The 9,405-nt window shown below is 29.8% G+C and overlaps 1 pseudogene; it reads right to left on the bottom strand.

Moving 5' to 3' along the window:
• Positions 1 to 84: 84 nt before the first annotated feature.
• Positions 85 to 5,662, bottom strand: LOC107473471 (uncharacterized; annotated as a pseudogene).
• Positions 5,663 to 9,405: the final 3,743 nt, after the last annotated feature.

Genomic DNA, 9,405 nt, shown 5'->3' with positions numbered 1-9,405 from the left:
ATATAATAGAATAATAGATAATAGATTATTTAAAAAACAAAACTATTGTTGCATCTATTGTTGATTCGGATTCATCATGCATGAGAACTTTACTTATTTTCAATTACATAAGAACTTTTCAAGTATATATCATGTAGTGGCTTACTTGTTAACAGTTATATATATGTTACATATGTATAAAACAACCTTTTAAGAAGGAAGAAAAGGCAAGGGATGCCCAAATTAAAAAAAAAACAAATAAATAAACAAAAAATAAATATCAGCATTAATTGGTTTATTTAGTCTGTTCTTGGTCGATTCAAACCATTTGTGTTGCTGGTATGTAATGGTAAGAGCCACTGCGACCCATATTTCCTTTTCCAATAACAGGCCCAGCAGTAAACAATGAACATTGACAGCATTGCAACAAGGGGAATGGCCCATCTGTTAAATCGCCCAAAATTATTACTATGCAATAACAATATAAATGCCAATATTGCACATTAATTTTCAGAACTTTAGTAATATAAATGACTAGGTGAACATGGCTGAAAGGCTTATTTTGGTGAGTTTTTATAAAATAATTTTTTTAAGTAATTTTTTTTAATTTTTTAAAAAAATAAAAATAATTTTATATTTAAATATCTCATATAAAAATATCTTTTTATTTTTATTTATTATATTAAAAGTATTTTTTAATAAAATTTTTTTAAAAAATATAAATTATAGCTTTTAAAAAAGATATTTTTTATTTTTCAGTATTTTTATTTTTACTACTAAAATTTTGTCAAACACACTAAAAAATAAAAATAAATTATTAAATTTTTTTAAACAACTTAATGGCACCTAAATATTCAAAAAAAGCAATGATACATGAGGTCATATTTATGGATTTGGGTTAACAATAACACCACTTTTAAAATGAGAGTGAGAATCATTGCTAATACTATTTCAGCTTAGATATAGGTTCATGTATTATCATTATATTAAATAATGTTACATATCATTTCGGCTTAAATTGTCAAGTAGATGCACATGAAAAGTTTTTGATACAGAGGTTTATGTTGTGCTAAAGTTTGATCTCCTATTTAAAAAAATCGTAAAGCAACAAAGATCAAAATTTAAACTATTTGTTCATTTAAGTTTCGACTTCTTATATAATATTTTCTTGTATCTAGACCTAGTAATCCTAAAATCAACAGAATTTTAGTTGGAATTAATTAAGAAATGTTCAAATTACCTGTCAAGATCCAAAATTGGGCTATAAACAAGAGTTTCCCAAGTTGCAACTATAAAATTCCAAACTGGATTATAGTAAAGAGATTCTTCTGACCAAAACATTCTTGTGTAGGTCTGCAGAAATATAAAGAGCATCCATGCTCCAATTTCAATCAAAATGAATCTTGTGATAAAACGACCAATCACTACCATGACCAATGATAAGGTCACCAACCAATTGAAAATCTTCTTGTTGTATTCTTTTATAAACAGAGCACGTGACTTCCCCAACATCTGCATATCCATTTGTTGCACCAAACTCATTAAGCATTTGAACCATTTACTTCATAGAAATATTGCAACAATTCAGGTTTTGATACTAAACAAGTCTAATATGGACCAAGTACCAAAGCTTAAAGGGTCTATTCATGTATTTTAAATAATGTGATGCAATATTTATTCTGCTGTTTCAAACCTTCATCATCCGTTGCTTGTAGTTTGTTTTTGCAGGTCCTAGACATTCACGTGCAAAACTACGATTGCACTGTTGGAAACCCGCATCAAATTTTGCCATAGAAGGAAGCCTAAGAACTTGAAGCTGATCCATAATATCCTCACATCTGGTGTAAACTGCCTCACAGGACTTTGAAGATCGATATTCGTTTTGCAAAATAATGCTTTTGTACACCTGCATCAAATTTTGCAAGCAAATATAGGATTTAGATCATCAAAGTGTCAACATCATCAAATCATCAAATAAATGATAATCACTAAATATAGATGCATGACATGCTATTTCTAATTTCAGTTGCTAATTGAATTCCCTGTATACCAATTGATATTTTGAAAATCTACATCAAGTATTAAAAAGTTACCTTCTCCACTTCTGCATCAAGCTGCCTGAATGATTTCTTAGCATGGCGACGACCAAAACACTGCTTTTCAAAGACTTTAATGACTTCACCTTTAGATTTATCATGTGCCTCTTCAAGAGATTCTTCTGGAAGCGGGAGATTCGATGTTGCCATCTTTTCACCATATAACTGGAGACATTTCTCAAGAACACCCTTGTTGAAAACCTCCACAAGTGACCCTGTTGATGGAATTTCTCCTTTGTTCAATGCTTCAAGCATCTAAATTTGAAATGACAAAAAGCAAAATGGTTAAACAGTTATACCATGTATGAGATCACAGTTAAAGGCCTTATTTTAATTGTCCAATCACTAGCCTCAATCTACCGATATTAGATAGCGCTAAGCATAATCACTATAAGAGCAGGGAAGATTTAGTTTCCGGCATAGGATCGTTGACAGAACAATGTTTCAAGAATAACTTGCAACACTTTGTCGAAAACCTACTCCCCCATAGAGAAAGTAAAATCCAAGTACCTGATCCATGAAGGACACAAATTCTGTCCCATTTAGAGTCTTTCCCTGTATAATCTTTGGACGAATTATGCTGGCGACAAGCTCCTTTAATTGCTCCCTTCTCTCAACATATGATTGATCGAGTTCAGCATCCTTCATATCACACAGCTTTATCCGATAAAGATGTGGCTGTTTAAGGTCCAGTTTCAATGACCAATTAGATAAAGAACACTATCTACAAACAATGTGGACATACATAACACAATTTCAGATAGAGGAAAAATTTTAAAACCTGTGGTAAGCTAAATGCAGTGCTGTTGTCACCCATAATAGTCAATGAGTCTCGAATCTGATTGACCTGATGAAGTTAACTTCTGGGGTAAATATTCAGTCCTGGGATAATAATATTTTGCTAGTAATTAGAATTAGAATTAAATTTCAGGAAAGAAAATACCTTATCAATATTTTTATCCCCTGCAATTAAATAGTTGAAAAATTCTTTTGTCACACCATTTGCTTTAGACAACATAGAAAATTGTACTGCAGAAAAATTTTAGTTAAAGCTGATAGCAACAATACTGTATATCTAACCATCAATGTTGGGAACATGCCAAAGAGCTTCGTTCACCATTTCCTGCACTGATTTCCCTTCTGAGACAATTAAGCAAAGTATCAGTATCCAAAATCCAATAGAGTTCACAGGATAGACAACAAGGACTACTAGGCCTGAAGGGTAGACACAAAACAAAGCTCCATTTTCATCATGTCCTAAAGTTCAATAATGGAATGGGAGTGGCAAGAATTGAAACTTAACCACATCGTCATAGAGACTCTGATACATATCAAGGACTAAATCTCCAACAAGCCTAAGTTAGTATATGAAGGCTTATGAATGAACGAATATTATATATCTAAAAATCTCAATGGCAACTACAGAAGCATGTGATTCCTAGAATTTAACAGACACCTTGCTGATATATGAACTAAAGCAAGCAAAGTGTTTATGACTTACGGAGAAAATCGCGTTGGATAAGCCACAAAAGTTTAGCAGGTTGAAATGCAACATCTCGGCCCTACAAAACAACCAAATAATCAAACCAAAATTCAATAGAGAAAAATATTAGATCAATGGTGATATTACTAATGCCTTTGGATTACCTTTACTCTGTTACACAGCAGTTGCAAATTTAGCATGTGCATACAAATCAAGCAGACAAGTTAACAACCACAATTTATCCCACAAAAGAGAAAGAGCTTGACAATGTCAGATAAAAAATTCATCAGGTTGCGAACCTCCCATAAAATTCTTCAGCTAGCTCAACCGCAAAAGAGAGCCGAGAGATGTCAGCTTCGCGTATCTGAATACACAGATTAAACACATCGTTCATGTAACACCAACAAACACAACAATGACAAAATATGTAAAGATGACTATAACTAACCGTCTCAGGGAGATTGTAAATAAGCACAGAACTCATAATAGTTGCCAGAGCGAAAATCCTGGAAAAGCAACAAGCAGAAAAGCTCAAGTGAAAAAGTTTTATGATTAAACACACGCAAAGAAAAATAATGGAGGGTTAGTATCAATTACCGATCATCGTATACGTTCGACTTGCCAAGACTTTCAAAACCTTCTGTATCAAGGTAAAAAACTGAAGTCCTTACTCCATCAATGTCCAACTCTATAGGTGTTCCCCAAACCCATATTCCTGTATGGTATCATTCAGAAGAGAAATTAGATTAAATCATAGAAGATAAACCCTAAATCCTAAACCTTAATCTCCATCTACCTTTTGTCTTGGTGTCACGCATGTGCCCAACACCAAACCCTAAAAAAAACATATTAATTCAAATCAGTTGATCAGAAAATGGAAAACATAAAATCAATATCAATGTGAGTGAATTCTAGCAGCCACGAAAAATTCATGCACCTTCATAACAAGAAAGAGAGAGAAGTTGATTAAGCAAGAAAGATTTTCCAGAGCGATATGGCCCAATCACCTGGTTCATACAGCGATTTTCAGTTACGAAAATTTGAAGCCATGAGGTTTAATCTTAACTTGAGGTAGAATAAATACTAAGATTCAAAGTTACAAAGAATACATGCTTTAACTATAACATACTGCCACAGATGCAATCGGATTCGTTATTCTCTTGATAGACTCCAATCCTTCACTTGAAATCCGAAGCTTTGTATGAGTAGGATCAGGTTCAATAATTGGAAAGCTGTGAACACAGAAATTGAAACTAAATATCAGCATGGCACTTCGTAACAAGCTGAAAAATCTTGGTCATTCAACCGATTCTCAGTCCAAAAATGGAAATGGAGTTCTAATAATAAAAAAATTCACATGGCTTTGTTATATGCAAAATTTTTACCATTGATCTCTAACTTGATCCTACACAAGAATCTAACACTAACCAAATATGCATATCAACCATATATAGCTACTAGAAATCTGATGAAACTACAGGGAAACAATTCATTGCAATATGCAATTCATACAAATATTACTTTAGAGGATTCAGTAGTCTATGATGAGATCAATGTAAGTTAACTATAGTAAATGATGTTTGCATTATTTTTTATGCACACTTCTCTTGTGCACGTTCCTTTTTTTCTGACATGACAAAATGTTTATCTTCCTGTCACTTTTAATACCAAAAAAAAAAAACATATAAGAGAGATATACACAAAACTATATAGCATTTGTCATTCTTATTCACATTATGACCTAAACCCTAAACCCTAGCGTATGCCTTTTAACTTTCTAAATTCTAAGCATTAACCACACTTCACCACCAGTAACTAACAAACAGAATTTAATTACAGGTACACCTAATCAAAACAAATTAATGATAATAGAGCACAATTTTGATATACAATTGGTGACTTACGGTTGGTGAAAATTGAGGATGGCGAAAGAAGGGGAGAAAAAAAGTAGGAGGAGAAGAGAGGGAATTGGCATAATAACAGAAGAGTAGTAGAGGGAGCAATATGCAAAATTAGAGAATGGTAAAGCAAAAGGGAGAATGGGAATGAAGAAGAAGAAGTAGTTGAAGGAGCCATGAGCATGAGAGATGAAACAGGAAATGAACGTTAAGAATAACAGAAAACATGGGAAGAGAAGGAAGGAAGACGTGGCCATGAGGCTAACCGTTTTCTGTTTTCTGTTTCGTTGGTTAGTTACGTTCTGAAGTTTGAGTTTTCATTCTCTGTGTTGCGGCTCACTACTCATCACATTCACATTGCACCAAATATTTCATAACTCAAACATCATTACTAACCACGCAACAAGTTTGTCATAGCTTGGAATGCAAGTAAGTCATAAATAAGTCATTCGAGAAGTTCTTCATTAAAATTGCACCAAATATTTCATCTAGACTTTTTTTTTTCACAAAATCGTGAAATCTAATCTAGTTGTCTTTGTGCTTAGCATGGAACCTTGGCTTCATGCACATTTTGGTAGAGCCTAACAAACTCAATTGCATGCGAAACTAAGGGTGCGTTTGGTTTACATTTTTTTCTGTTTTTACTTTTAGTGTTTTCTATTTTTTGGATTTTGCAAAGGAAAAAATAAAAATAGAGTTGGAAAAAGTAAAAACAGAATTCCTTCCCAAAATTAAAAAAACTGAAAACATTGAAAATGAAAACAAAAAATAAAAATGCAAATCAAACACACTCTAAGAGATTAAAACTAAAATATCAGTTTTGGAATGCAAATTTTTAATCTTTTTTAGTACATTCAAAAAGTGGAGATAGTACGCCATAAGGAACTAAAATTTCTGGGATTTAAGATCGAAACTTTAATAGCATTTCTTTCTAAAAATACTCTCATTTAACTTTTCAAATTACAAATTTATCCCTCAATTTTTATATTTATCTTAAATCAAACATAATACTTAAACATAGCTTAGTCCAGTATATTTTACACCAAATACAATAAAAATATTTAATTTAGTATCTATCACTTAGTCTTATCTTCAATCTCTATTTCTTCGTCTCCGTCTCTCTGTCTCCCTTTCAGATATAGTCTACTAGTTGAAATCGTTAGCAACTGAATAAAGAAAAATATATTAAGCTAAATAACTCAAACTTTAAATTTCATTCTAAAAGTAGAATTTAGAAGACACCCATTATTAAAAAAAATAATGTTAGATAACCAACATTTTACGATTAACATTAGTTAATTTTTTTAAATTATTTTATTTATTTTAAATCTAGATCCTAAATCATAAATTTTTAATTCTAAATTCTACCTTCTAAATTTAAATCCTAAAAGTAGTTAATATTAACTAACTAAAAGTTGGTTTCTTATATTTTTCGTTAAGAAATTATAAGTTGTTCATAAAGTGATTTCACTTCTTAATATACCTTATTTGTACCTGTGGAATAAGCAAACAATATTGCAACTTGCTGCAATTTGTTTCTTTGCTTTACCTTCACACAACTTATTAATGTTAGACTTTTTTATATGAGAAGAGAACACCCTTTTCAATCGACCTACAAGAAAACACAAGAAAACACAAGAAAACTACAAGCAACTAGCTCCTCTGGCCCTAGAGACCCCAACAACATCACTTAAGAGAAGGTACCTGACCAGAAAAAAAAAAAAAAAACAGAAAGTAATACAATTCCCCCTTTTCTCTCAAAAGTTTCTTTAATGCATATTATTCAAACCTGTCATAAAATAGTGGCCTTTGGGATTTCTTTTTCTGTCTACGGTATGCTCAAATTTCGCAAATTAAAAAATAATTCGTCATGAATTGAAATTTTTTTTCTGAGTAAAGTAGATTGGACAACTCTCAATCTTAAGTATCTCAAATGGATTTGATAATTCTCAATTCTAAGTACAATACATATCTACACATTCCTCACATACTTACTAATTTTTTCTCCTCGGTTGCAGTTAGTAGGAGTTAAATCCAAAATTTTTAAGATGAAAAGGAGACAGAATACCGTATAAACTAAGCCTTATTGGCGAATTAAAACTCTATTTAATAGATCGTCTGTTTTTAGAATTGGAAATTCCATTTATGGAACCAATACCTAAATTGGGCTAAATTGAATAACCTACTCTTATAACATTTTTTTAAGAGTCTTATAACATGTTCTTGACCAAAAGAAAATCTCTTATACTATGTTTATGCAGTTCCTTATTAGGATGAAATGTTTAAAGTCTTTTACTGTAGATAATAAGATAGATGGTGATCTAATAACCGAAAAAAAAAATGGTGATCTATAACTTAAATAAGTTTTTTATTTTTATAAAATAATTTTTAACTTTATAAAAAAATTTTAAATTTCGGTCTAATAAAATTTTAAAAAAGTCTGTATTTCAGTTTATGTTAATTTACTCCATTAAGTATTGTCGTGGTATGTTAAATATTGACATGGTGGGTTAAATGTTCATGTATGACAATTTAAATGCTTATGTGACACGTGACATAACAAGTTTAAATGCTATTTTGACAAAAATGTGATATATTGATACATCAATGTTTAACATACATGTCAATAATAATACTTAATGAAGCAAACTAATGGCATGATTTAAAATAGAGCAAAATATTAAAATAGTACTCCAAAGTTTGTATTGCTAATAAAACAAATCTTAAAAGACATTAATGATAAATAAGTTTTTGAAAAATTTAAAAATATAATAAAAAGAATTAAATATTAAATATATATTATAAAAAATTATTTTAAAAACTAAATTTTTTTAAGATTTTTTTGTGTATCTTCTAAATATTTATTCAAAAGTTGCCACACAAATTTAAATTTAATAGATAAGTGATTTGCTAATTATAAAAGCTTTTTTGTTACCCACAAAAATAATATTTATTGGTTTTTTTTTGTCATATTTTCAAACAATTTAGAGGATATTTTGTCGATAACATCTTTCGAATACTAAATTGATAGTTAACTCTTTAAAATACAAATTTTTTAAATTTTATTGGACCAAAATTTAAAATAATAATCAAAACAAAAATTAGAAAAGTATTTTATAACAGTCAAAAACTTAATTAATACTTTTTAAAATTTTTGTTTATCATATTTAATGCAAATTCAGTACAATCTTATAAAAGAAATTTGTTGACATTTAGTACAATCTTATCACTGAAGGAGAATGAGAATGTGACCCTCCAAAACATCTTCAAATTAAAGCTTGAGAGTGGCCCAGACGTTTTTCTTGTTAGACAAATTTCAACTTAGTCTATTATAGCTTTGCATCAATGTGAATTGACACCTTTCCAATCACATAAAACTGATAAAAGGAATAAAATAAAATAAACAATAATAAATTATATATTAAACATACATTCTAAAAAATTTTAAAAATCAAATTTTGCTATGTATTTTTATAATTATTATTGAAAAAAATAAAATTTTTTCATCCTTAAAATTTAATAAATGTTATAGTGTCATAAACTCATAATAAATGTTGATTTTACCATATTAAACATTAAGAAATAGACATATCAAAAGGCAATTATATCAAAATATATTGGTCTCTAATGCTCAATTATATAAAAGTAACATTTATTTTGAATAAAATATATAAATGTCTTGCTAATGAGGTATATCTCAAATGTATAATTTTATACTCACTTAAAAAGTTATAGATTCAAATCTTCATATCTTTAATAATATATATATATATATATCTCTAATGTGTGTTGTACTATATCTCTACTTACATCTTATGTTGAAACCATTTTCCATTAGTTAAGCGATAAAACAAAAAGGTCACCAAGATAGACAAAACAAACTTGTTCGTGTTTTATTTTGTGTTTGTAGAGAGTTAATCTTGTCACTATTGATTCTAAAGATAAAGTG

Source organism: Arachis duranensis, chromosome 2 (assembly GCF_000817695.3).
Source record: "Arachis duranensis cultivar V14167 chromosome 2, aradu.V14167.gnm2.J7QH, whole genome shotgun sequence".
NCBI lineage: Eukaryota > Viridiplantae > Streptophyta > Magnoliopsida > Fabales > Fabaceae > Arachis > Arachis duranensis.
Note: the sequence above shows the minus strand (reverse complement) of the source record. Positions and strands in the feature narration are given on the sequence as shown.